The sequence below is a fragment of the Schistocerca serialis genome, chromosome 11, assembly GCF_023864345.2.
Source record: "Schistocerca serialis cubense isolate TAMUIC-IGC-003099 chromosome 11, iqSchSeri2.2, whole genome shotgun sequence".
NCBI classification, from domain to species: domain Eukaryota; kingdom Metazoa; phylum Arthropoda; class Insecta; order Orthoptera; family Acrididae; genus Schistocerca; species Schistocerca serialis.
Window position 1 is genome coordinate 128,228,716 of NC_064648.1, and position 27,284 is coordinate 128,255,999.

Here is a 27,284-nt window from a genome sequence, read left to right on the forward strand (position 1 = left end):
GTGAACAAGTCGGCATTCGATTAAACACTGAGTCTCAGTCTAGCGGCCGCTGCTCGGCTGGCCGCTTAGGTGGCGCAGCTGCTGCACGGCTGGCAGACAGCGCCGCACGTAGAGGACGTGCGTAATTGCGCGGCGGCACTTTGAATAATCGGCGAGTCACAACGGAATCAGCACTGATCAACAGCATGAGGATGCAGAAGGTAACGGAAACAAATGCATTAAAGACGCATAATGTGTATCCACAGGACATGTGGCCTGTAACTGAAGAAGTGTCATGATCTCTCCAGTGGAAAAAGATTCCGGAATAGTCCCCCATTCGGATCTCAGGGAAGGAAGTGCCAAGGGGGAGGTGACCATGAGAAAAAGACTGGATAATCAATGAAAGGATAATGCTCTGTGAATCGGGGCGTGGAATGTCAGAAGCTTGAATGTCGTAGGGAAGCCAGAAAACCTGAAAAGGGAAATGCAAAGGCTCAATCTAGATATACTAGGGGTCAGTGAAACTAAAAGGAAAGAAGACAAGAATTTGTGGTCAGATGAGTATAGGGTAATACCAACAGCAGCAGAAAATTGTGTAACAAGCATAGTATTAACTATGAACAGGAAGGTAGGGCTGAGAGTGTGTTACAGTGAACACTTCAGTGATAGGGTTTTTCTTAGCAGAATCGACAGCAAACCAACACCGACAACAATAGTTTAGGCACACATGCTGACATCACAAGCTGAAGATGAAGAGACTGAGAAGTATAAAAGGATATTGAGATGCTAATACAGTAGGTAAAGGGAGATGAAAATCTACCAGTCATGGGCGACTGGAATGCAGTTGTAGGCGAAGGAGTAGAAGAAAAGTTAACAGGAGAATATGGGCTTGGGACAAGGAATGAGAGAGGAGAAAAATTAATTGTGATCTGTTCAAGAATCACAAGAGGAGGAGGTATACTTGGAAAAGACCAGGTGATACTGGAAGATTTCAGTTATATTACATCATGGTCAGACAGAGATTCCGAAATTGGATACTGGACAGTAAGGTATACCCAGGAACAGATAGGGTCTCAGATAACGATGTAATAGTGATGAAAAGTAGGCTGGAGTTCAAGAGATTAGTCAGGAAGGACCAATACACAAAGAAGTGGGATTCAGAAAAGGGCAATCACAGCTGGAAAGAAAAACATAGGTACCAAAAAGGTAACTGCAAACAAAGGATTTGTCAACCTGGAAAAAGCATTAGACACTGTAAAATGGTGCAAGTTGTTCAAAATTCTGAGAAAAATAGGTTGTGGTTGTTTGGGGAAGGAGACCAGACAGCGAGCTCATCGGTAACAGAAAAATACTTCAGACGATCAATGAAAGAAGGAAGTACAAAAACGTTCAGGGAAATTCAGGAATACAGAAATTCAAGTCACTGAGGAAGGAAAGAAATACAAAGTGCAGGGAAGCTAAGATGAAATGGCTGCATCAAACATATGAAGAAATTGAAAAAGAAATAATTGTCGGAACGACTGACTCAGCATACAGGAAAGTCAAAACAATCTTCGGTGACGCAAAAAACACAGGTGAAAACATTAAGAGTGCGATGGGAATTTCACTGTTAAATACAGAGGAGAGAGTAGATGGGTGGAAAGAGTATATTGAAGGCCTCTATGAGGTGAAGATTTGTCAGATGTGATAGAAGACAACACACAAGTCAATTTAGAAGAGACAGGTGATCCAATATTGGAATCAGAATTTATGGGAGCTTTGGTAGACTTAAGATCAAATAACGCAGAAGGGATTGATAACATTCCATCAGAACTTCTAAAATCATTGGAAGAATTTGCAACAAAATGACTATTCATGTTGGTGACATATCACCTTACTTTCGGAAAAATATAATCCCCACAATTTCCAAGACTGCAAGAGCTGACAAGTACAAGAATTATCACACAATCAGCTTAACAGCTCCTGCATCCAAGTTGATAACAAGAATAATATACAGAAGAATGGAAAAGAAAATTGAGGACGTGCTAGATGACAGTCAGTTTGGCTTTAGGAAAAGTAAAGGTACCAGGGAGGCAATTCTGACATTGCGGTTGAAATTGGAAGGAAGACTAAAGAAAAATTAAGACACGTTCATAGGATTTGTCAACCTGGAAAAAGCATTAGACACTGTAAAATGGTGCAAGTTGTTCAAAATTCTGAGAAAAATAGGTTGTGGTTGTTTGTGGAAGGAGACCAGACAGCGAGCTCATCGGTCTCATTGTATGAGGGTAGAAAGGGGAAGGAAGTCGGCCGTGCCCTTTCAAAGGAACCATCCCAGCATCCCAGTCGTGGAGGGTGAGTAAAACGTGGTAACCCTAAGTGGTGTCATATGCCTTATGTAGGTCAAAAAAGACTGCAACAAGGTGTTGGCATTTACAAATGCCTGTCATATTGCTTTTTTCAACCTAAGCAGATGATCGATTGTGGCTCATCCCTCCAGAAAACCACACTGATAGGGGGACAAAAGGTCCTGAATTCGAGAAACCATCATAAACTGCAGGTAATCATCCTTTCAAGCAGCTTACAGAGCACATCAGTCATGCTAACTGGCCTGTAACTGTCGCGAGACATTGGGTTCTGGCCTGACTTGAGGATCGGGCAATTATGCTATCTCGCCATCGTGAGGGGAAGGCACCTTGGAGCCGAAGCCAGCCTTTGTGGAACTTTCAGGTGCTGGAACATCTAACTGTAAATAAAATCGGGGCCTGGATCTGTGTTGTAGGATGAGGAACAAACGTGAAGTTGTTCTCAGTCAGTGGAGGGTTCATTATAGGATTCAGATTGGCAGGGAGTTCAAATTGGTGGGGAGTGAAACGTAAGGGGCGGTCTTGAACTTGTCACCTCTGCTGCAGGGATAGACTGAGGAAGCCAATAATGGTGTTAAATGGGTCACAAGGTGTTCTGCAAGAATCAATGAACCAGTACAAAGACGATTCTGAAAGACAAAATCCAGAATAGTTGATTGTTGGTGGCCCGTAAGACTACAGAGTTAGCCCACACCCAAAATGAAGAGGCATATGTCCCCAAAGAGGAGACCTAGAATTCCCAGCATTCCTTCTTACTGCATTTGATTAAATAGTGAACCTTAGCACGAAGTTGCTTAAGAGTGATAAGGTCGGTCTATGAAGGATGATGATTCAATCATTGGAGGCTCACTGGTGATTCTGAATACCTACTGCAATGTCTCTGGTCCAACACAGCACCAGCCGACAGGGGGGACGGGACCCATAGAGAGGGGAACAGCAAATGGTTCAAGTGGCTCTGAGCACTATGGGACTTAACAGCTGAGGTCATCAGTCCCCTAGAACTTACAACTACTTAAACCTAACTAACCTAAGGACATCACACACATCCATGCCCGAGACAGGAATCGAACTTGCGACTGTAGCGGTCGCACGGTTCCAGACTGAAACGACTAGAACCGCTCAGCCACACTGGCCGGCGGGGAATAGTATTTCCAGCAGTAGGACTGGTCAAATCTGAGACGCCTTGCACAACTTCATCAATACAATCTGATAGCGAGGTGGCGAATGTGACAGCAGAGGTGTACAAAGGCCAGCTAGTTCTGTGAGGTGTCCAACATGGTAGTCAGTCTGTCTGGCGGTGGTAAGGAGATGACAGGATCACCGAAAAGTCATCACCGTCACAAATATTATTGTGTAGTGATCAATGTAGAGGAGAGATCATTAGATCGATAGCTGAAAAGCTGTAATGGGTGGCACTGAAATGAGCGGGAGAAAAACCACTGAGGAGGCACAGATGATTGTCTGAGAGAAGCTGGTCAATTAGATGATCCCCACCAGATGAAGTGGTACTCCCACACAGTGGATAGTGGGTGCTGAACAGCAGGAGAAAAAGAGGTGAAAGTTATTGGGTTAATGTGGTCAATTCGACATACGTAAGTGATCCACCTGGAGGTAGGTAAACAATGGAAATGATAATCGTAATAGCTGAGGTCATTTGCAGCTGCACTGCTACTGCCTCCATTAAGGTACAAAGGGGAACCCATTAACTGATGACATCTGTATGAATCAAAGTACAGACCGCTCTAGACGCCCTCTCAGGACCAGCACTGTTCCGATAGAATGTATGATAACCACGGAGCATTGGAGACTGGTCATCGGTGAAGGGCATTTCTTGGAGAGCTATGGATACAGCACAAGAAGGGGAAGTAAGGAACCAAAAGAAAGGTTGGAATTCAGAAAATATAAAGCCATCCAATAAACCAAACATACTAATGAAGAAGAAATAAGCAATATTCTGAATTCCCTGATGGATATTGAAGCACCACAAGAAGATAATATAGCAGAATAAATTCAAAAACACAGTAGAAGAGAAACACGACTGGCTCTAGTTACAAACACAATACAAAAAATATATATGTCAACTATTAGAAGGGTATATCCATGCTGCTTGTAGTTAACTACATTTTTTCTGCAGCACTTCTCAGAAGAATTGAAGAATGGGTGGATGCAGGATTAGGAGAATATTAAGCTGGTCTAAGAGAGGTAGGTCTGTGCAGAGATCAGTTTGTAATAAAGTTCCTAAATCAGAAAATATGGTAGCATGTTGTAGGAAAGTTCTTGTAGAACATAAGTATTTCTGGATAAAAGGAGACCACTCTCCAAAAAGCACAAGCGCTGCATTGTCAATATGCACACAGAAAAGAAAGACAACTTGCTAGGTTTCAGAGTTATCCTTTGATGAGCTAGAGTAGACTACACATACATGCACGTGCACACATACACAAGCCTATGCCCCTACACAGTGTGGCCCGACTAACAGCGCCAACGCCATATTTCTGTACCTAGAGACTGGAAAGTTGCACAGGCCGCATCAATACCCAAGAAAGGAAGTAGGAGTAATCCACTGAATTACAGACCCATATCACTAACGTTGATTTGCAGTAGGATTATGGAGCATACACTGTGTTTGATCATTATGTTATCTCAAAGAAATCAATTTACTGACAAATGCCATACACAGGTTCAGAAAAATCATTTTTGTGAAACAGAACTAGCTCTTTATTTTCACAAAGTAATGAGTGCTATTGACAGGAAATGTCAAATTAATTGCATATTTTTAGATTCCAGAAAGCCTTTGACACCATTCCTCGCAAGCCGTTTCTAAATAAATTGTGTGCCTGTGAAGGATCATCTCAGTTGTGTGATTGGATTCATGATTTCCTGTCAGAAAAGCCACAGTTCGTAATAACTGACAGAAAGTCATCGAGTAAAACAGAAGTAACATCTGGCCATCTCCAAGGAAGTGTTAAAGGACCTCTGTTGTTCTTGATCCACAAAACAATTTTGGAGACAATCTGAGCAGTCCTCTTAGATTGTTTGCAGATGATGCTGTTATTTACCAGCATGCAATGTCATCAGATGATCAAAATGAATTGCAAAATGATTTAGACATGATATCTGATCTGTATGGCATAAAATGTGGCAACTGACTGTAAATCATGGAAATTGTGAAGTCATCCACATGATCACTAAAAAGAATCTGCTAAATTTCAGTTACACAATAAATCACACAAATCTAAAGGCCGTAAACTCAACCAGATACTTAGGGATTATAATGATGAATAACTTAATTTGGAATGCTCACATAGATAATCCTGTGGGAGAAGCATACCAAAGACTGCAATATACTGGCAGAACACTTAGAAAGTACAAGAGGTCTACTAAAGAGACTCCTAACCTACGCTTGTCTGTCACGAAATAGGGGACAGTGCCACCGATACAATACGTGACTTGGGGTGGCAATCATTAAAACAAAGGCATTTTTTTGTTGTGGTATGACCGTCTCATGAAATTTCAATAACCAACTTTCTCCTGAGAGTGTGAAAATATTGACTGGCACCCACCTATATAAGCAGCAATGATCATCATAATAGAATAAGAAATGGCAGAGCTAACACAGAAAGATTTAAGTCTTTGTTTTTTCCTTGCGTTGTTTAAGAGGGGAAAGATAGAGAAATAGCTTAAAAGTAGTTTGATGAACACTCTGCCAGGCATTTAATTGTGAATCATAGAGTAATCGTGTAGATGTCGATGTAGGTGTTTGTTGCACAACAATGCCCCAGCACACAAAAGCAATATCATATGTGATTTCCTGTCTCAAACATGTATTGTGGTACTTGAACACCCTCCTTACTTGCCCGATTTATCTCTGCGTGAATTCCACTAATTTCCAAATGGGATATGGCAACAAAAGGAAAGCGTTTTGACATAAGTTCAGATATCTAAGAGGCTATCACCACAGTACTGCTGGAAATTTCAAGCACTGAACATCAGAACTATTTTGAACAATTTTTCCAACACCTCCAGCTGTGTATTGACTGACAAGGCTATTTTGAATAAAAAGTCATGTTTGCTAAAAATAAACATGATCTTGCATTTTATTTCATATCAGTCATCTTTCCTGTGGGATAGTTTCCGTGCACATTCCACAAAATTTGACGTTAATAAGGATCACTGCAAACACAATTATACATATTGTACAAGCCGTGTTCAAACTCTACTGACACCAGTCAGAAAATAATAGATGATAATCCAAGCCAAGTGCAATAGTATAAGAATAACAAGAAATTACTAATAACTCTCAGCTGTAGAAACCTCACAATCTATGTTTATTTCAATGCAAATTCTTAACATTCAACCATCAGCTAATGACTTTTTTTAAATTCCATACTCAATATATCAATGACGAAATAAATCTCGGGTGAACAGCCTGGCGTGAGTGTACAAAGAGCACAATATTTCAGCAACTGATCTTGTTTCCATCATCAGGTGTGCTGATGTATGCCAAGGGATGGCAGGCATGAGGTATATATCAGATTCCCCCTCCTCCTCCGTCAGGCGCTCCCTCTGCCGTCCGTGATGGGGATTGACACCCGGCTCGTGGCCCCGTATCTTGGTGTTCCCTCGTAGGTCTGCGCCCAAGGATGTTTGCCGGCGGTGTTTCGGAGATTCCCCCCCTCCCCTCAAAGTCAGTACATTCTGGGATATTTCTATCTTCTCCTTAATCCAGGTAATGGCTGGTTCCCAAGCTTGGTTAAGGGAATAGCCACTGTCACGATTCAGTTCATGTTTTCTTACTCCCATCTCTATAGCTCCTTTGATGACACAGTCCCAATATTTCGAAGTCTGTGTTAGTACCTTGGTCTTGTCATAGTCCGTGCTGTGAAGTTCTGACAGGCAATGCTCAGCAATTGCAGACTTATTAGGCTGTTGCAATCTCGTGTGCCATTGGTGATCACGGCACTGGTCTTCAATGATGCGAATTGTCTGACCTATGTATTCCTTACCGCATTGGCAAGGTATTTTGTAAACCCCTGATTTACGTAAACCGAGGTCGTCCTTAACACTGCCAAGAAGTGCTCTGATTTTAGTTGGAGGGCAGAAGATGGTATTTATTTGATATTTTCATAAAACGCGTCAAAATTTTCCCGATAAGGCCCCACAAAACGGAATGAATGCCGTGGCTGTGTTTTCCTCAGGTTCTTCATTAGTCTCTGCCAGTTGTGTTGTGAGTGTCAGATGTAGAGCATCCTGGATTTGCCTTTTCTTACAACCGTTACTCAGAAACACAGACTTCAGATGGGCCAATTCTTGTCGGAGATTGTCCTCATCAGACATGGTGTGAGCTCTGTGTACAAGAGTGTTTAGCACACCGTTCTTCTGAGCAGAGTGGTGGCAGCTATCTGCTTGTAGGTATAAGTTGATGTGAGTTTTCTTTCTATACACGCTGTGCCCCAACCTGCTGTCATCTCGACTTTTGACGAGAACATCCAAGAAGGGGAGCATCCCATCTGATTCTACCTCCACGGTGAACTTGATATTCTCATGTCTTGAATTGAGATGTGTGAGAAATTCCATCAGCTTGTCTATTCCATGTGGCCAAATGACAATCGTGTCGTCCACATATCTGAAGAAACAAGTATGTTTTATATTAAAATGGTATATGTTCTTTCAAACATGTCCAAAAGAACAGACACCATCTTCATATAGTTAAGGCTAACAGGCCATTGACCTCCTTCTGTGCGGATGCACACGCATCGCCCCAACTTTTACGGGACTGGATCAGATTTTCTGCCGTGAGTAATGAGTGTAATGGGCAGGGGCACTATGAATGTAGTGTGCGGACATTAAGTTGGGAATGTGGGTCTCACGGAGAGTGCGAAAGGGACAAGTCCCTGCAGTCACACTATCCTATGTGCCCTCAGTGGCTCAGATTGATAGAGCGTCTGCCATGTAAGTAGGAGATCCTGGCCGGGGACACATTTTCAGCTGCCCCCGTTGATGTATATCGATGCCTGTCGGCAGCTTGGGGTCTTGATTTAATTATTATTTCAAGTAGGTTTTAGCTGCGCTGACTCCAAGGCTTCTCCCTTGGAATGTTCCATGTACATGTTAGCGACGATGGGAGAGAGAAGACTCCCCATAGCAACGCCTTCGGTCTGCTCATAGTAGTCACCGTCAAATAGAAAATATGTTGATGTTAGAAAATGTCTGAGCAGATCGGTGGTTTTCTCATAAAATTTCCAGCCGATGAGTTCCAGGAATTCGGGTAATGGAACCCCAGTAAAGAGGGAAACCACGTCGGAGCTCACAAGTATGTCAGATTCCTTAATTGTGAGGTGGTTGATGCCATCCCAAGAAATCCAAAGAGTTACAGATTCACAGATATGGTGTGGGCATGTCCGCACGTGAGGACTGAGCAGCTCCTTGAGGTACTTGGCGAGAGGATACATCAGGGCACCAATATAACTGACAATAGGACATAACGGGACATGTTTCTTGTGGACTTTCGGTAAGCCGTACAGCCTCGGAGGAACAGGGGCCCTGGGTCGTAATTTCTTTGTGACCTGTTGGTCTGACAATTTTTCTGACATATCACCAGCTCGAGTGTCTGCCACTGTCGAAGCTTCATCCTAAATTGCTGATGGTGGACTGGAATCAAGCTTGCGGCCAGAGATTCTGTGTAACTGGCACACCAATGCCCGAGGGCTACACACAACTGTTGTTCTCTGCAACACTGGAAGCCAGGATCGGTTCACTTTGAGGCTTTCTTCTTTCTCGTTGAAGCTATTGCCATGTGTGTGTATTTCTGTAGCTTCATTGAACAAGTGGGAGTAGTAGCTGTTCTCTACATCAAGAACTTCCCTGTCAGCAAATTTCAGTATGTGGTCGGTCTCACACAGCACACGCCCTGTCACAGCCGGTTTCTTTACCTGCTCCAAAATGCAATGCCGCTTATGTTTGGTAATCCTGGTGCTGACTGGTAATTCAGTCATTCCATCATAAACTTTTCCACATGTATATGGTATATGGTATTTTCTCTTTTCCCATTTGCCAGGGACACAGTGTGTATCAAAAACCGACACACACACAGACCGATACCTGCGCAAACTATCAAATCGCCACCTGAGCCAGAAAAGAGGAGCAATTAACACACTCGTAATGCAAGCATGAGGAATATGTGAACCGAACACCTCAGATGTGAGATGCAAACCTGAAAAGCATTCTGAGGAGCAGACGGTACTCCACCAGTTATGTAAGAAGCATCACTCAGTGAAGTGACACATTGAAAAAAGAAATGTTGGGTATGGCCCTTCTGCCTAGATTTCCAGAGTGACAGACAGAATCAGCTGCATACTGCGCAATAATGGCACAAAGACTATTTATAAACTAACAAAAAGAATGAAAGAGTGTTTCAGATTGGCAAAGGAGAAAAGGGACCTACTTGAAATGTCGGGAACATACTATATATCATGTATATGTGCAAAAGTCTATGCTGGATGAACGGATGATCAATCACCAGCAGGATCACTGAATATAGGCTGCATTTCAGGTTGAAGCAAGTAGAGAAATTGACCACGGGAGAGGATGTGCTGTGTTAGACTGACCACATAGCGAAATTTGCTTATTTCATGCTGTAGAGAAGAGCTATTACATCTGCTTGTTCAGGGAAACTATAGAAATCCACTCAACAAGAAAGAAGAAAGCCTCAAGGTGAACGGTGCCCGGATTCCCGTGCTGCAGAGAACAACCACTGCAGGTGGTGAGGGGAGAACTGCAGCAAGATGACCGTGGAAAACCGCTGAGTTCCTCGCCACTTAACAAAAGACTCTGAAGAATAATTAAAGACCATCTGTGTGGAATTGCTTGTGTGTTACAAGGCTGACCATGTCAATTCTTTGTCAAGCATTGTCACACGCGATGAAATGTGTGTTCTTCACTTTGAACTGGAAACAAAATGGCAATCCATCATGTGATACCACACCAGTTCTCCTCTGAAAAAAAGTTCATAAGCCAGACCCCCAGCCAATAAAGCTGGTCTTCTGAGACTCCACAGGACTTATTCTGTCCAACGTCCTCCCACAAGGTGCAATGATCAACTTGGAAGTATATTGCGCTACCCTAAGGAAATTGAAGAAACAACTTGTAAGGTGTCTCTTATGTGAGGAAGACATTTTTACCAGTTTTAATAAATTATTGTGTCTTATTGACGTATTCACGATAGTTAGGAAGTGCTGTAGTCCGTAGCCGGCCATGAGTCAGAGAGCATTTCCCACGCTGGCCTGGCTAGGTGACGAAGCGATCATATGTCGCGCGTAGTGGGGTGGGGTTCAGCACTGGACCGTAGCAACAAGCGTCAGCCAGGGAAATATACACGACGGGAAGTACCGCCATCTTGGCGTCGAAGTCACTGATTTTCTTTATTTATATTTAATAATTAAAGTCATTTATGACAACATGAATACTAGGAGGAGCCTCTGGATGTTTAAAACTATTTATCATAATTTTGCCTCGTTACAATTCACAACTGTTCATTAACAAATGCATATCTTAGTAAGTACGAACTCGATCGGAAATCCACGAACTGTGACGAAACTAGTAAGAGATACTGACTGCATGCCAAAGTCGGCAGTCGGCGTTAAGAGCTCTTCCTGTCTTGTTCGATGGTAGCCGTGCTCTCGGTTACGAGTAGTTTGTGACACGAGTGTTTCATTATTGATCTAATAAGAATAAAAGTGATATTATGGCATTCTGAATGTTAATTTCGAGTAAATAGATACCCCAAAGTAGATCAACAGCAATTTCAGATAATTAGCTTGTACCAACAGAGACATCCAACGCGCCAATGAAGAATCTGCACGGGACGACATTTACGAGAGCTGCACCGCGCACAGGTAGGAGGAAATCCGACGACACGACCCACCAAGGCGGATCAAGGAAGGTCCAACTTACACTCACAAATTCCGGGTGGAAATGCTGACCAGTTATACTGTATGTCACATATACCACCCTCTATGGACGCGCGGCTAAGCTGAGTAATAACAGCATCAGTTTAGAAGTGAGGGATCTTGAAAACTTCAGCATATTGGCTTCTGTCTCGGATTCTTCAGCCGACATTAATCTAATGATTTTACTGATGTTTCGCCAGCACGAGTGGCTGGCACAGTCAACACTCGGCGAAGTAAAGAATCAGAAAAAGAAATGTCGGGTACGGCCTTTCTACCATACATTCCCAGAGTGACAGACAGAATCGGCCGTATATTGCGCAAACATGGTGTAAAGACGATTTTCAAACCGACAAGGAAGATCAAAGAGTATCTTAGATCGGGAAAGGAGAAAAGGGACCCACTTGCAATGTCAGGAATATACCGTATACCGTGCACATGCGGAAAAGTTTATGTCGGAATGACTGGACACCAGGATCAAAGAACATAAGCAACACTGCAGGCTGGGGCAGAGCACGCACTGAGTGAGACCGACCACCTAATAAAATTCGCCGACACGGAAGTCCTGGCTGTAGAGAAGCACTATCACACGTGCTTGTTTAGAGAAGGTGTAGAAATACAAAAATAAGCGAACAGCTTCAACAAGAAAGAGGAAAGTCTCAAGGTAAACGGATCGTGGCTTCCCGCACTGCAGTGAACGACCGTCTCAGGTAGCAAGAGGAGAACCGCGCCGGAAATGACCGTGGAGAAGCCCTCGGACGTCGGCGCGCCAGGTACATATAGTCTGCGGCCACAAGCTCGGCTCCAGTTCACCACTGGCAATGGAGGCTGGAGCTTTGACAATGACAGCCACTCGTGCTGGTGAAGCGTCAGTAAAATCATTAGATGAACGTCGGCCAAAGAACCCGAGACAGAAGCCAATAGGCAGTTTGTCAACAAGTGGCCACGAAAGCCTTAACAATTTTGAACTTCAGCATGTTCGTTGGCACTTTGAAAATGCAAATGAACTTCTCCCTCCCATAATAACGTAAGGCCTCACACAAATCTGCACACCCGAGAGGAGCTCACAAAACTTCGCTCGAATGTTCTTTTTCACCCATCATACAGTCCTACGTTCCGACTTCCACCTGTTTGGCCAAATGAAGGATGCACTCTCCAGGAAGCAGTACCCGGACGATGAGGAGGTTACCGATGCAGCAAGACGTCGGCTCCAACATCGACCAGTAAAGCAGGAGGACCGGATTAGTGTTTAATGTCCCATCGACAACGAGGTCTTTAGAGATGGAGCACGAGCTCTGATTAAGGAAGGATGGAGAAGGATAGCAGCAGCGCCCTTTCGGAAGAACCGTCCAGGCATTTGCCTTATGCGATTTATGGAAATCACAGACAACATAAATCAGGATGGCCTGATGTGAGTTTGAACTGTCGTCCACCCAAATGAGAGTCTAGTGTGTTACCATTGCACTACCCTGCTCGGTGTCAACCAGTAGAATGGTACCGTGCGGGCATACGGGCCCTTCCATTAAGTCGGCATAAGATCTTCACACTGAAGGGAGATTACATCGAAAAACAGGATTCTGTAGACAAAAGAGTGGAGAATAATATGGTGTATCGGAATCTGAAATTAAAAAAAAACTTTTCACACAAAAATAAGTGTTGCATTACTTATTGAGCACCTCTCATATTTTACCCATCATTACTATTCTTTCTTTTTGACACAGAACAATGTCAAAAAACAAGTACATCAAACATTATTCAGTGAAAAAGTTCCAGTCTCCTGTCTTAGCCAGAGGATTGCCATACAGTGCCACTTGAGGGAAACTGTTTATTTGTTACGCTCAAACACCATAACCAATTTTTCTTGATAATTGTTCAAACCATTAAGTTGTTATTGGCAAGGTGGTCATCGAGGCAAAGTGAATGGAGGAATCAATCTGCACAATGATTTATCTTCGAAAATAGATTGGAGAAAGGCAAACCTACATTTGTAGCATTTTTAAATTTACATAAAGCTTTTGACAGTGAAATTTTGAAGGTAGCAGGGATAAATTGCAGAGAGTGAAAAGTTGTTTACAACTTGTACAGACACCATACTGCAGGTGTAACCGTTGAAGAGCACAAAAGGCAAGAATTGTACCTATCTCCCATACTAATCAATCTGTACACTGAGCAAACATTTTCTGTACAATGAACAACATTTTAAAACCCTGTCTTTCACCTTTAAGCTATCGGGTTTCCAAGTCTCATCCGGTGCAGTCTCCAACAATTAGTCTTTCCTTCTCATCCCGTCCGGCAAGTCTCCCCTGATCCTGGGTTCTGGCTGACTTTTCTAAACTGTTCCCCTTTCCCTAAACCTCTCCAGTCCTTTTCCTTCAGCCCTCTTCCTTCCCTTCAACTCTTCCACCAGAAGGAGCCACTGGTCCGAAAGCTTGTGAAAGTTAAACTCTTTTGTGTGTATGTGTTCCCTTGCCGCTGCTTGGTGAGTAGATTTATTTGTCTTTTCATTTATATACACTACTGGCCATTAAAATTGCTACATCAAGAAGAAATACAGATGATAAACGGGTATCCATACTAGAACTGACATGTGATTAAAATTTCACGCAATTTGGGTGCATAGATCCTGAGAAATCAGTACCCAGAACAACCACCTCTGGCCGTAATAATGGCCTTGATACGCCTGGGCACTGAGTCAAACAGAGCTCGGATAGCGTGTACAGGTACAGCTGCCCATGCACCTTCAACACGATACCACAGTTCATCAAGGGTAGTCACTGGCATATTGTGACGAGCCAGTTGCTCGGCCACCATTGACCAGACATTTCAATTAGTGAGAGATCTGGAGAATGAGCTGGCCAGGGCATCAGTCAAACATTTTCTGCATCCAGAAAGGCCCGTACAGGACCTGCAACATGTGGTCGTGCATTATCCTGCTGAAATGTAGGGTTTCGCAGGGATCTAATGAAGGGTAGAGCCATGAGTCCTAACACATCTGAAATGTAACGTCCACTGTTCAAAGTGCCGTCAATGCGAACAAGAGGTGACCAAGATGTGTAACCAATGGCACCCCATACCCTCACGCCGGGTGATACGCCAGTACGGCGATGACGAATACACGCTTCCAATGTGCGTTCACTGCAATGTCACCAAACATGGATGCAATCATCGTGATGCTGTAAACAGAACCTGGATTCATCCGAAAAAATGACGTTTTGCCATTCATGCATCCAGGTTCATCATCGAGTACATCATTGCAAGCGCTTCTGTCTGTCATGCAGCATCAAGGGTAGCCACAGCCATCGTCTCCGAGCTGATAGTCCATGCTGCTGCAAACGTCGTCAAACTGTTCGTGCAGATGGTTGTTGTCTCGCAAACGTCCCCACCTGTTGACTTAGGGATTGAGATGTGGGCACACGACCTGTTACAGCCATGCGGATACGATGCCCGTCATCTCGACTGCTAGTGATACGAGGCCATTGGGATCCAGCACGGCGTTCCGTATTACGCTCCTAAACCCACCGATTCCATATTCTGCTAACAGTCATTGGGTCTTGACCAACACAAGCAGCAATGTCGCGATACGATAAACCGCAATTGCGATAGGCTACAATCCGACCTTTATAAAAGCCGTAAACGTGATGGTACGCATTTCTCCTCGTTACACGAGGCATCACAACGACGTTTCACCATGCAATGCCGGTCAACCGCTGTTTGTGTATGAGAAATCGGTTGGAAACTTTCCTGATGTCAGCACGTTGTAGGTGTCGTCACCGGCACCAACCTTGTGTGAATGCTCTGAAAAGCTTTGCATATCACAGCATCTTCTTCCTGTCGTTTAAATTTCACATCTGTAGCACGTCATCTTTGGGGTGTAGCAATTTTAACGATCAGTAGTGTATATGTACATTGAGCAAGCTACATAGTAAATCAAAGAGAATACTGGGGAGGTAATTAAAGTTTAGGTAGAAGAAATAAAATCTTTGTGATTTGCCAATGACATTATAATTCTGTCAGAAACAGCAAAGTGTGCTGGCGCAAGCTGGCGCCAGCACACCGGTCAGCAAAGATTGATAGTGGGTGCAGGATCAAGTATGCCTATCACGAGAGATGCCAAAGACACACCCACAAGCAACATGCAGCCAACGCCTTCTCGAGACCTGCCGCTGACCGGAGGGCCTCAGTGGCTCACTGACTCACTGATTCTAGATAGAAGTCTGTCATTTATTCTCAGTTCGTCACAAGCTACAACAGTGCATAGTGACCAGATTAGTGACACAGCAGGACTAGCAGTGAGGTTAAAGTTTGTAACAACAAGATTACCCATATTGTCTGCAAGAGAACTATTACTGATGAACTTGTATCACACCACATGGACTCTATTCAACATATGTAAATGTTCATATCAATAAAGAACTGTATTAATCCAAGTGAGTATTTGTGTTCTAGAAAGAGGATTGTGACCACCCATAACAACATCTTACGTTACTTCCTACGTTACAAGACTACAGCGGCGACGAGAATAATTCAGTGGCAATCGAAGTTAATCAACTTGGCCAAAGACTTTTCTTATAGGGGTGAGTGTGTTTAAGTGTTTCTAATTGCTAATTTGTTGTTGTGTTCTTGCATGTATTCCAGGAGGGGAGCTGTATAATTAATCAAATTTCTTTTTTCAGAGGCTTTGCTTGCTTTTTGCTTTAACGTATTTGTGCAAACCATGAATTCCCTGTCCCCTCCACCCACTGCCCCTGCACCACAGCTGCAGACGGCCATTGTAATGGACCTTTCGGATTCAGAACTAAAAAATTGCTACCTTACTGACAACGATACAACTACTACTGGCTGCACAAGCTGCGTCAACAGCACAACAGACCAACCGTCCACACCAACAACTGCCACAGACCACTATACAAATGTTCCAGCAAATTTAAGGACACAGAAATGGAATGGATGGCTCGAATACCTCACTCAGTTCCAAGCACATTGTCAAGTACATCGTGCAGTGTCCCCAGTGTTCAGGTTAGTACAACAACTATCCCCAACCACGCCTCCCGACAAACTCAGCTATGACAAAGTATCGCTTCATTAACTCAACCCTATGACCAGCAAGTCCAAGTAGCTGCAGCTAGATATCAGTTCTTTCGCTTGCAGAAAAAGCCAGAACAGACGTACCACCAGTGGTAAACAGAATTAATCGGCTTGACCAGGAAGTGTAAATTTAAGTGTAGTTATGGCAACTTTTACAGTGATTTAATGATCCATGATGCAATAATATTAATGTCTAAGATAGTAGTATATGGGAACAGATCTTAAAGTACTCTGATCCATCACTTCCCCAAATATTGCATATCTTACAGCAATATGATTTGGGTGCTATAGCGGCCCCGATTCGCTGGGTTGAGTCGCCACTTGTTCGTGACTGCCCCAGCAGCCACAACAACGAGCACGTACACAGCCACGTAGACATGTAAACAAGCATATGAATTTAGTGAAGCCTTGCCCAAGATGTTTTGATCACCATAAAACACAGAACTGCCCATCACATAACACAATGTGTTACATGCATAAAAAAGAAGGCCATGTCCAAAAAGTTTGTTTGCAGTGGCACAAAAATGCCAATTTTGCCCACTGTCAGAGAAAACAGGCTCATGCACATGCAGTGAATGCTGTGTTTTTAATACAGGGTGTATACGTGGACATGGAAAAAAATTCCGGGATTTTTCCCGGATAAGAATACACCTTCTCCCAGGTGAAAATACACTTTTTCCATGTTAAGTGACAGTATACACTTCCTCGGCACTGAAAAGCTCATCCATCCTTTGAATATTTATGGTTTTATGTACCGGCGTAGAATTTCCTGGCACTTTAGAAAATGAAACTAAGGGGGGAAGAACACGTTTTGAAAGACCTTTGATGTGCAGCAACATGTACGCTGCATATTTTCGTATTACGAAGATATAAATTTGAATTCCACCAAACACCGCATGTCACATTCCGTAGCATTGAAATCGAGATTGTGATGTGCGTTTGTAAGCCAGTCATAGCTCATGTCACGTGATCTCGCCAGCCGATGACAGCGGATGTTCAGAGCATAGGACACGTGATGTAGTCAGCTAACAGCAACATCACTGTTAAGTAGCACGAACACACAAATAAGAAAAGTTAATGGTTTAAATTAATATACATATCATTCACATATAATATTGGTCTCTAAGATTAATAAGCTGGAAGACAAGCTAAGCTTCCACATATAATGTTGATCTTTTTTGGGGGTGTTACACTTTAAGATACATCACACAAACGTGCCAGTAAAATTTTTAATAAAGACGTAAATTTCTGATCTTCTGTGCTCGAAATTCTTCTAAATGGTCGTCCTCAAAGAGTTGATTTTTAAATGAGAGTCAAACGCTTTGGGATTTAAGAAATTCATCATACATCTCGCACATAGTTCATCTTGCATAAAAGGAAATCTGCTTTGAATGTAATGCTTTTCAAACCACCGTTCGCAATATTTTCCTGTGACCTGTTAGAAATAGGTTCATTTCAGCAGTTGCAAGAGAGCGCTAGATAACAGGTGTCTCAGCGCTTGCACAGCTACGATGATGCAGGAAGCCCATATGTTCGTATGCATAAAACATTAACAGACCTTACATTATGTCATATAGGAAACAAGACAAAAGAGGATACCTCAAGAGCGTCGGAATTCCGTAAACCATACTAAAACGCGTAATTCGGCTTAAATTGCACGTTCATATGTAAATTTTCTTGGAGTACCAGTGCTGTATTATCTCATGTTTGGTTCTTTATTATGGCATAATGCCATACGTGCACATGAAATGCAGCGAACATTTGAAACTAGCCAATAGTGTAAAATTAAACACTTTGTTTCAAATAAATTGACTGCCTCATCAGAAAAGATTAATAAAAGCCTAATCTCTTCAGCAAACCGGCAAAAATAACTTTATTGTTCTGTAAGGCGATTAATGCTCAACTGTTAGAAAGGTGGAAATAAAATCTGAAACTAATAACATATTTTAGCCTTCTGTAATTATGCTAACATATTTTAAGTCATTTGATAGCTCCCAGCAACAAATATCCGTTTTGTTATCATTTAACATAAGAGCAATAGACGAAGAGGAAACAACAAAATCGCTGAAAGTAAACACAGGTCACGTGGAGACGACCCACTTCCCCACCACAACTCAGACTGTTCCGTGGATCAGCTTCAGATTTACTATATTTCCGAACCGGGGCAATATTAAGTAGTGGCGCCCAGCCACACTTCTGTAACCAGAAGCAGGAGAAGGTATTACTCATACACGACTCAACTGCGCATGCGCTAGAGCCCGCCCACAACTGCTCAAACAAATCTAATTTAAACAGTTGTCACGTCACGCTCACCAGAGGCAATCTGTTATTATAAAGCATTACATAGTCATCCTAAAGCCTTTGACACACTTTACTGTTGGCAGACGCTTGTATGAGTACTGTTTTGTTGTTGTATATGGCGCATTTCCTTTGCGACACAGGTTTTATTTTCATTTTCTTTTTTCTCGTTCATGTTTTGTTGATTATTCTACACTAGTAGGATACAGCAATATCCTTTGTTAGAGTATTGGTTCTTACCAGTCAAAATCACAAAAATTTAACTGAAAACTAAAACAACGAAAAATTCCTGGAATTCTAAACAATTCCCGGGTTTTTCCCGGTTTTCTCCCGAATGAAAAATTTCCCGGGTTTTTCCCGTATCTCCTGGTTGTCCCGGGTCACATAAACCCTGTAATATCTATGACAGGTTCTGATAAAAGTAAGATTAAGGTTATGCCTCCTCCTCCTCACCCTAGTGCTGTGCAACAACATTCTAACAAACTATTTGTCTCATTAAGAATTGCTGGCCATCGTGTGAACTTGCAGCCAGACACAGGTGCCACAGTAACTTTGCTTACTCATCCCATGTATGAACAGTTAGGCTCATGTAGCCTTTCTAAATCTAGCAAGCACCTCACTGCTTACAATGGACAGGCAATTCCAGTGCTTGGACAGTGTAGTTTGCATGCCACTTACAAATCTCGCACTACGACAGTGAACTTTACGGTATTGAAATCAAGAGCCAGTGAGAATATGTTCGGTTTAGATAGATTTATTTGGACTTAGCATCAAAGACAATGTACTTTCAGTGACTGCTTTTACTCTAAAAGAACTATTTTCAGAAGGAATCAAAAGAGCTAATAACTTTGTAGTGTGTGTTACATTGATGACAATGCACAGCCTAAGCTTTTCCAGTCCAATCCCGTTTCAATTGCTTTAAGAGGCAAAGTAGCCAGTGAATTGAAAGAATTGCAAGATAATGGTGTAATTGCTCCCATTCAAGCAAGTCAGTGGGCAAGTCCTCTCATTTCGTTGCCTAAACCTTCTGGTCGCATACGCATTTGTGTTGGACTGCAGGTCTACAGTCAACCCACAGACCGTAGTTGACATTTATCTGTTACCTCGCCCTGAGGAACTAATGGACAAGCTTGGTGCAGGATATTACTATTCTAAGAGGGATTTGTGTGATGCCTACTCGCATATTCAATTGGATGATAGATTACATAAAGTGTTTGTTGTAAATACACACTTAGGACTGTTCAAGTATTTGCATTTGCCCTTCGGCAGTGCTTCCGCACCCACCATTTTTCAACGTTATTTGAAACAGCTGACTGCAAAAGTGCCATTTTATTCGAAAAATGGTTCAAATGGCTCGGAGCACTATGGGACTTAACTTCTGAGGTCATCAGTCACCTAGAACTTAGAACTACTTAAACCTCACTAACCTAAGGACATCACACACATCCATTCCCGAGGCAGGATTCGAACCTGCGACCGTAGCGGTCGCGCAGCTCCAGACTGCAGCCCCTAGAACCGCTCGGCCACTCCAGCCAGCCATTTTGTTCAACTACCTAGACAATATTGTCATCTCAGGTTGTAAACTTTGACGTGTGCCCTGGCAGCAGCTTTCCAGAGGACGTTCCTGTTGCCTTGCAAGCCACATGGTGGCGTACGGAAGGGAGTGTGCCATCCTCCACAATCAGAGCTCCCAGCTCATTCCTAAGTCCTAAGTCCAAAGTCCTGCCTCCCCCTCCCCCCCATTGTCATTCGCATCCTCTTGGTGTGGCATTTCGAAGCAGAGGAAAGTGCTGGTGTAAGTTGTCGTCAACACAGCAGCCGGCAAAGATGAAGCAAAGATGGAAAGTAGGCACACGATCAAGCATGCCTATCATGAGAGGGGCCAGAGACACACCCAAAAACAACACGCCGCCAACACCCTCTTGACAGCATATATTTAGGTTGTGGCTGTTGACTGGAGGACCTCAGTGGCTCGCTAACTCACTCATTCTAGATAGGCATCTTTCAGTTATTTTCAGTTCACGTCACAGGCTACGACAGTGTACAGTGACCAAATTGGTGATATAGTGGGACTAGCAATGAGGCTAAAGCTTGTAATAACAAGATTACCGATACTGTCTGCAAGAGGACTATTACTGTTGAGCTTGTACCACAACACATGGACTTTGTTCAAGATAAGTAAATGCTCATGTCAATAAAGAACGGTATTACTCCATGTGTGCACTTGTGTTGTAGAAGAGGACTCTAGCCACCTGTAACAACATCCTCTCCCTTGCTTCCTATGGTACAAAGGACTTGGAAGAACAGATGAATGGATTGGACAGTGTCTTGATAAACAAGATATAAGATGAAGATCAAGAAAAGTAAAACAATAGTAATAAAAAAAGGTGACGCTCAGAGAATTAGACTAGGAAATGAAACACTAATTCTATTAGATGAGTTTTGTTTGAAGTGAGGAACACAGAAAATACTAAAATGTAGACTTTCACGGGCGGAAATGTCATGTCCATTATAATTATCCGGGCTGTTATGTCGTGGTCGGTTGTTGAATTCTGTGATAATTCCCAACGTTTTGTGCCCGTCTGCGAGAGACATCTTCAAGAGAGTCTGTCTCCCGCAGACAGGGACGAAACGTTGAGAACTGACACAGAATTCATCAACCGACCACAGCATAACAGCCTGGATAATTATAATGGACATGACATTTCTGGCAGTGAAAGTCTACATTTTAGTATCAGCCGCCTCTACGGGGAGGAGATGTCAAGAGAAGTGCGGCGCCTGGAAGGACTCCAGAAGAAGAGAGTGCAGCTTTAATGTTCCCTCATGTTCCTGTCTCGTTGCAGAGCCGTCGGCGTTATATCGAAGTTTCTAAAAATAAAGCGACTGCTCTATTCGGGAAAGGCACAACGGATTTTCAAACGGACTGAGGAGGCCTTACTACGAGAGCGCATTCAGCAGACCCGACGGGACTTGGCGAGCACAAACTGTAAGTTAATGTCTCTCCATATTACGATCAGTAATAAACTGTGCAGCGGTGACTGGGATAAAATTGATAGACTACTGCATGATACCATGGGGAAGCGTATGTTGACGACGTCTAGTAGACAGAAGAAGAAGTTTGATAATTTGCTACCTAATCAGACTGTTCGGCATTTAGACGTTTCCCGGACCGTTATCAATTTCTCCAAACGTTCATTATCTGACAATGAGACATCTGTGCTTGCCAAGGGAGGAAATTTTGCTGTTAGTCCGCATTTTGCGCCCACGGAAGAAATTATAGCCAGTGTAGAAGCAGGAATTCACAGTGTGGATTCTGTAACAGCTGAAGAAATCCATACAGAAACAATGAGAATACTAGCCAATGTAAAACCGCCGAAGAGTAATATAACTGTGGGCGAGAGAAGAGCTTTAAAACTGCTGAATGACAATGATAGTATTTTGATTCTCCCAGCTGACAAGGGAAGCGCAACAGTGGTTATGGATGTGGCCGACTATCAGAGTAAAATTACTGATCTACTGGATCCGTAAGCATATAGGAAGCTGAATAAGGACCCCACTAACAACGTTCTTAGAACTGTGTCGCAGTTAATAAAAAAGTCCTCCATTGAAGAGAGTGTACAGAAAGGTATCTGCAATTCGGTTGCGCTACCACCGAGGCTTTATGGATTGCCCAAAATTGATAAAGAAAATGTACCGTTGAGATCGATACTAAGTACCACTGGTTTGCCCACCTACTCGTTAGCCAAGTTTTTGACTATGCTGTTAAAACCACCTGTGGGCCATTCGGGTTCTTATATAAAGAATTCGACACATTTCATCAGCAGATTGAATGGCATAGTGGTCCAGCTGGAGCACATATTGGTCAGCTTCGATGTGGTATCGCTGTTTACCATGGTTCCAATTAATGATGTATTGGAACAGCTGGGTCAAATTTTTCCTGCCAATATTTCATAACTGTTTAAGTGTTGTTTCACAACCACATACTTCAAGTGGAATGAACAGTTTTATGAGCAAATGGATGGCGTGGCTATGGGAAGCCCCCTAAGACCCATAATTGCAAACTTCTTTATGGAGAAATCTGAAGAACAGGCCTTAGGTACTGCCAGCAAAAAACCAAATGTATGGCTCCGATACGTAGATGACACGTTTGTGCTGTGGAGACGTGGCAGGGAGGAACTAAGCCGGTTCCACGAACATCTGAATGGTATAAACTCGAGAATTCAGTTTACAATGGAGGAGGAGGTATACGGCAAATTACATTTCCTCGATGTGCTTGTGTTTAGAAATGAAAGTGGTAGTTTGGGCCACTCAGTATACCACAAACCCACGCACACGGACCATTATTTGCACCAGGATTCGAACCACCGCCCACAACAGAAGCGGGGTGTTATCAAGACATTAGCGGACAGAGATAGAAATATTTGTGAACCTGAGTTGCTCAATGTTGAGATGGAACATCTCCACAATGCACTAATGAAGAACGGATATTCGTCTGACGAAATAAAACGTGCGTTGAGGCAGCCACGCAGAAATCATAGTGACGTACAGGCTACTGCAAAGTCTAAGGTTTTCCTGCCATTTGTTAAAAACGTAACGGAAAGAATAGGGCGGACATGGACAAAGTGGGAAATTACCGTAATTTACAAGCCCACCAGGAAGATACAGGAATACCTTAAGTCTGCCAAGTACACTCGCAAACCATTGGAAAAAGCTGAAGTGTATAGGATCCCATGCAGCTGTGGAGATGTTTATGTGGGTACCACTAAAAGAACTGTTTGGAAGAGGACAAGGGCAATTGTAGAAGAGGAGAAACTAAACAATCAGCTGTTGTGGAGCATGCTTTCCAGCCAGGGAACCACCTTATTTGTTTTGAGGAGACGCAAGTACTGGCGGCCACAAACGGATATTACGAAAGGCTCTACAGGGAGGCAATCAAAATTGCTAAACACCCTAATAATTTCAATCGAAAGGAGGAGGGCGTGAAATTAAATGGTATATGGATGCCGGTGTTAAAGAATATGTGTACCACCTGTCCACCACTGGGAGATGGCAACGGCGATCGACGGCGACGGACAGCGGCCAATTGCACTGACGTTTTCAAAACCCGTGACGTCGCGCCGCGGCGCGGGAGCGCGCTGACACGGAATTTAGCGGCAGTCAGTAGCGAGCCAGCGGGGGTGTTGGACCTTCCATCGAGCTACAGACCCCCTTGAAGATGTCTCCCGCAGGCGGGGATGAAACATAGGGAATTATCACAGAATTCATCAACTGACCACGGCATAACAGCCCGGATAATTATAATGGACAGAACACAGAAAATGTAGACTGGCAAAGCATGAAAAATATATATGTATGTATAGTGTCTTGAGCATGAAAAATATCTCTGAGAAAGGTGAATTCGTTGACATATAATGTAAAGCGAAGTGTTAGGAAGTTTTTGCTGAAGGTATTTATCTTGAGTGTAGCCTTGTGTGGAAGCGAAATGTGGACAGTAGACAATTCAGATAAGAAGAAAATAGAGAAGATTTTTAATGTGTTCTTGCACATAATGCTGAAGATCAGATAGGTGTGTCACATAACTAGTGGGGAGGTACTGAATCAAAGTGAGGGTAAAAATAAATTTATGACACAACTGGGCTACAAAGTGTAGAGGGAGACCAAGGCTTGCCTGCTGTATGGAGATTCAGGTGGATGTACACTGCAGTAGTTATGCAGAGATGAAGAGGCTTGCACAGGATAGATCAGTGTGGTGAACTGCAGCAAACCAGTCGTTGGACTGAAGACCAAAACAAGAGTACAATGCCTCAAAATACTGTATTTTGCATGCTTTCCCTCATTTCCCATTTGGTGTCATATTAATTATGCATCCCTTTACATTCACCATGACTGTGCCATAACGTAACACTTCTTAATTTCTAGAATTACATAACTTTTAGAATTACCTTTTATTTCACACCATCAGAATATTCCATGTCTTTCACACTCGGTGAGTAAAGCTGGACCTGTGGCAACAGAAAACAATCTGTAATGAGGGCATGCTCTCCACATATCACATAAAAGTTTCACATATTTAAGTCAAATAATAATATTACAGAGTGGAGATGCTGCGTCGCAGATACGCACAACAAAAAGACTCTCACAATTAAAGCTTTCGGCCATTAACGTCTTCATCAACAATGGACACACACACACACACACACACACACACACACACACACACACACATTGTTACATTCCATCCTAGATTTTGATTTAAGACAAATAATGGTATGCCTACTTCTTGAGAATAAATTACTAGTTGTAGGCAAGGTTTTTTTTCCTGAGAGAGAAATTCTGGGTGACAGAAGCTCATACAGGTGTATTTTAACAATAGTGAACAAAATTGTACATGAATGATTAGCAGCAACATACACGAAAATTTCTTGCATTTCACCCTTCTGCCTACGCTTATATTTTCAATCAACTTTTCTAGTTTGATAATTTTTTTATTCACCATTAATTATTTTACACAAAGTAGGTTTTGTCATGTGTAAATAACAACAGTGTAATCAAGTCAAAGGGTACAACTACAGTCTTAAATATTAAAATCGACACTGCCCATATCATAGAATTCTTAAATTTTAATGTGGACCTGACAAAGACAGCAAATCAGCAAATATGTGGATATAGAGATTAACAGCTGTCAGTATTCTAATCCTGGTAAACAGATGGAGACAGCTCTGTATATCAAATGGACCTTTTCTTTCATTTTTTTTTTTTTTTTTTTTTCTCTCTCTTTTTAGATGTCAGTGGTATGACAAGAATGTCAAAATGTAAGCACATCACTTGAGAGATGTGACTGAAAGGAACATAAATATGTCATACAGAGATGATTACTACAAACCATGCATTTTAGTTTCCACATGAGGCAGCACTGACCTCTTGAGGAGTTTTTTGCAAACTTACTTGATATGTGTTTCTCAATTCAGTTTAGCATCAATGAAATCCTGAAGTTTGACACATTTATTACCCATACTCTTACAGAAACCAGACGGAAACCTGAGTTTTGTCTGTCACTATAGAACCATTTTAGAAACAGCTTCTCACAAAATACTGGAACAACCATTGTAACATTACACTGCCCTAAGCTAATGAAAAAGAGATACATTCACACAACAGGTGCAGCACACAAGATAAAGATGTAACATAATCCTCACTTCTGTTGTTAAGGCAAACTAGAATTATAAGTGAAGATAGACACATGAAAGGAATGTATGATGATTCAAAAACTACTTGCCTTTTCCAGCTGCTCACTTTTTGAGATCTACGGCAGATATACAATACCATTCAAAAAATGAATGCCTTGAATATGCAATAGGGCAGTTCTCGAACAGAGTTCGTAAAAATAGTTGCACATGAGATCTGTGATTGAAAGTTGAGGGATACTCATTGCTATCTTGTTTTTCGTGGTTGGGTTACACTGGACGTTAAGCCACACTTGGCCATATGCAGATTCCAGCAGCTAGATAGTTGATACCCCCCCCCCCCCCCCCCCCCACACACACACACACACACCTACCTGGCATTTTCGAAAATTGATGAGCGATATAGGTACGTAATATGCACGGAACTAGTTGCTGAGGATTCGAAAACTCACAAGATTAATGGAAATAGCGCGGGTATTTTGTTGTGACTTGCATAACCTCAAATAATTACATACGAAATTCACATGCTATTACAAACCATAACCAAATATGATGCAATTACGTTCAAGTGCACCCAGTAGTAAACTAATACAACAGTTTCCAGAATAAAACTTTCCCTCTGCAGCGGAGAGTGGGCTGATATGAAACTTCCTGGCAGCCACCGAGGCTCGAACTTGGGACCTTTGCCTTTTGAGAGTAAGTGTTTTACCAACTGAACTACCCAAGCACGACTCACGACCCGTCCTCACAGCCACAATACAATATTTACAAACAGCAACCACACCATCATCATAAGATATTCGCAAGCTGCTTCCGTCGTTCGAATCACTGTAATAATGGTGAAAATGGGATGTTATGTTCCAAAATAAATTTTCAGCTTTCCTTCGTTCATGTTTACATCTCATCGTTGTCTGTTACCTGGATAACGTAATCTATGATTCTCCGTAAAAGCAAACAAGCCAGCGATGCGTTTAATGTACACAATAACAGCACGGAGCAGTCAGCAGAGCACTTTGCTCTAAGATTGTCGATATGGAAGAACTAACAAACTAATGCCGCGGATCTGTCAGAATGAAAGACGAAACGTGTATGACATAGTGAAATAATTCAATAATATTGTCAAACCGTCCGTATATTGGCCGTCTGGGGGCGTCTATTGGTGTAGTGTCAATAGTAGCAATATTGATGAAAAGCATTGATAGTCCCCAAAATAGTCTCACTGTTGGCAGTATATACCACAGTCTAGCGTATGTGGTCATCTTTCGGATATTAGCACCTGGCAGAACTTCATGAACCAGCCACACGGCACTGCAGTGCCCTGTTTGTATTTTCATTCATTTTAAAGTTGCAGTTTTTTCGTTATTGTTTCTTTGGTATTTCATTGCTGTTGAAATTTTACCTCTTCAAAATGACCAAAGCCGTGGTAATGGAATCCACTGAATGCTACC

The 27,284-nt window shown here is 42.6% G+C and overlaps 1 protein-coding gene across 5 annotated transcripts in view; it reads right to left on the minus strand.

Annotated features, from left to right (window-relative positions):
* Window positions 1–26,866, minus strand: part of LOC126427049 (zinc finger protein 708-like) — a 77,303-nt gene extending 50,437 nt beyond the window's left edge. For 3 of the 5 annotated variants that reach the window (XM_050089223.1, XM_050089224.1, XM_050089222.1), the window contains exons 1-2: window positions 26,755–26,866; window positions 24,595–24,654 (exon numbers count right to left, since the gene is read on the minus strand). The gene's annotated coding sequence lies outside the window, so the exon portion shown is untranslated. The other 2 variants (XM_050089229.1, XM_050089228.1) reach the window with 2 other exon arrangements.
* Between the last annotated feature and the right edge of the window lie 418 nt (window positions 26,867–27,284).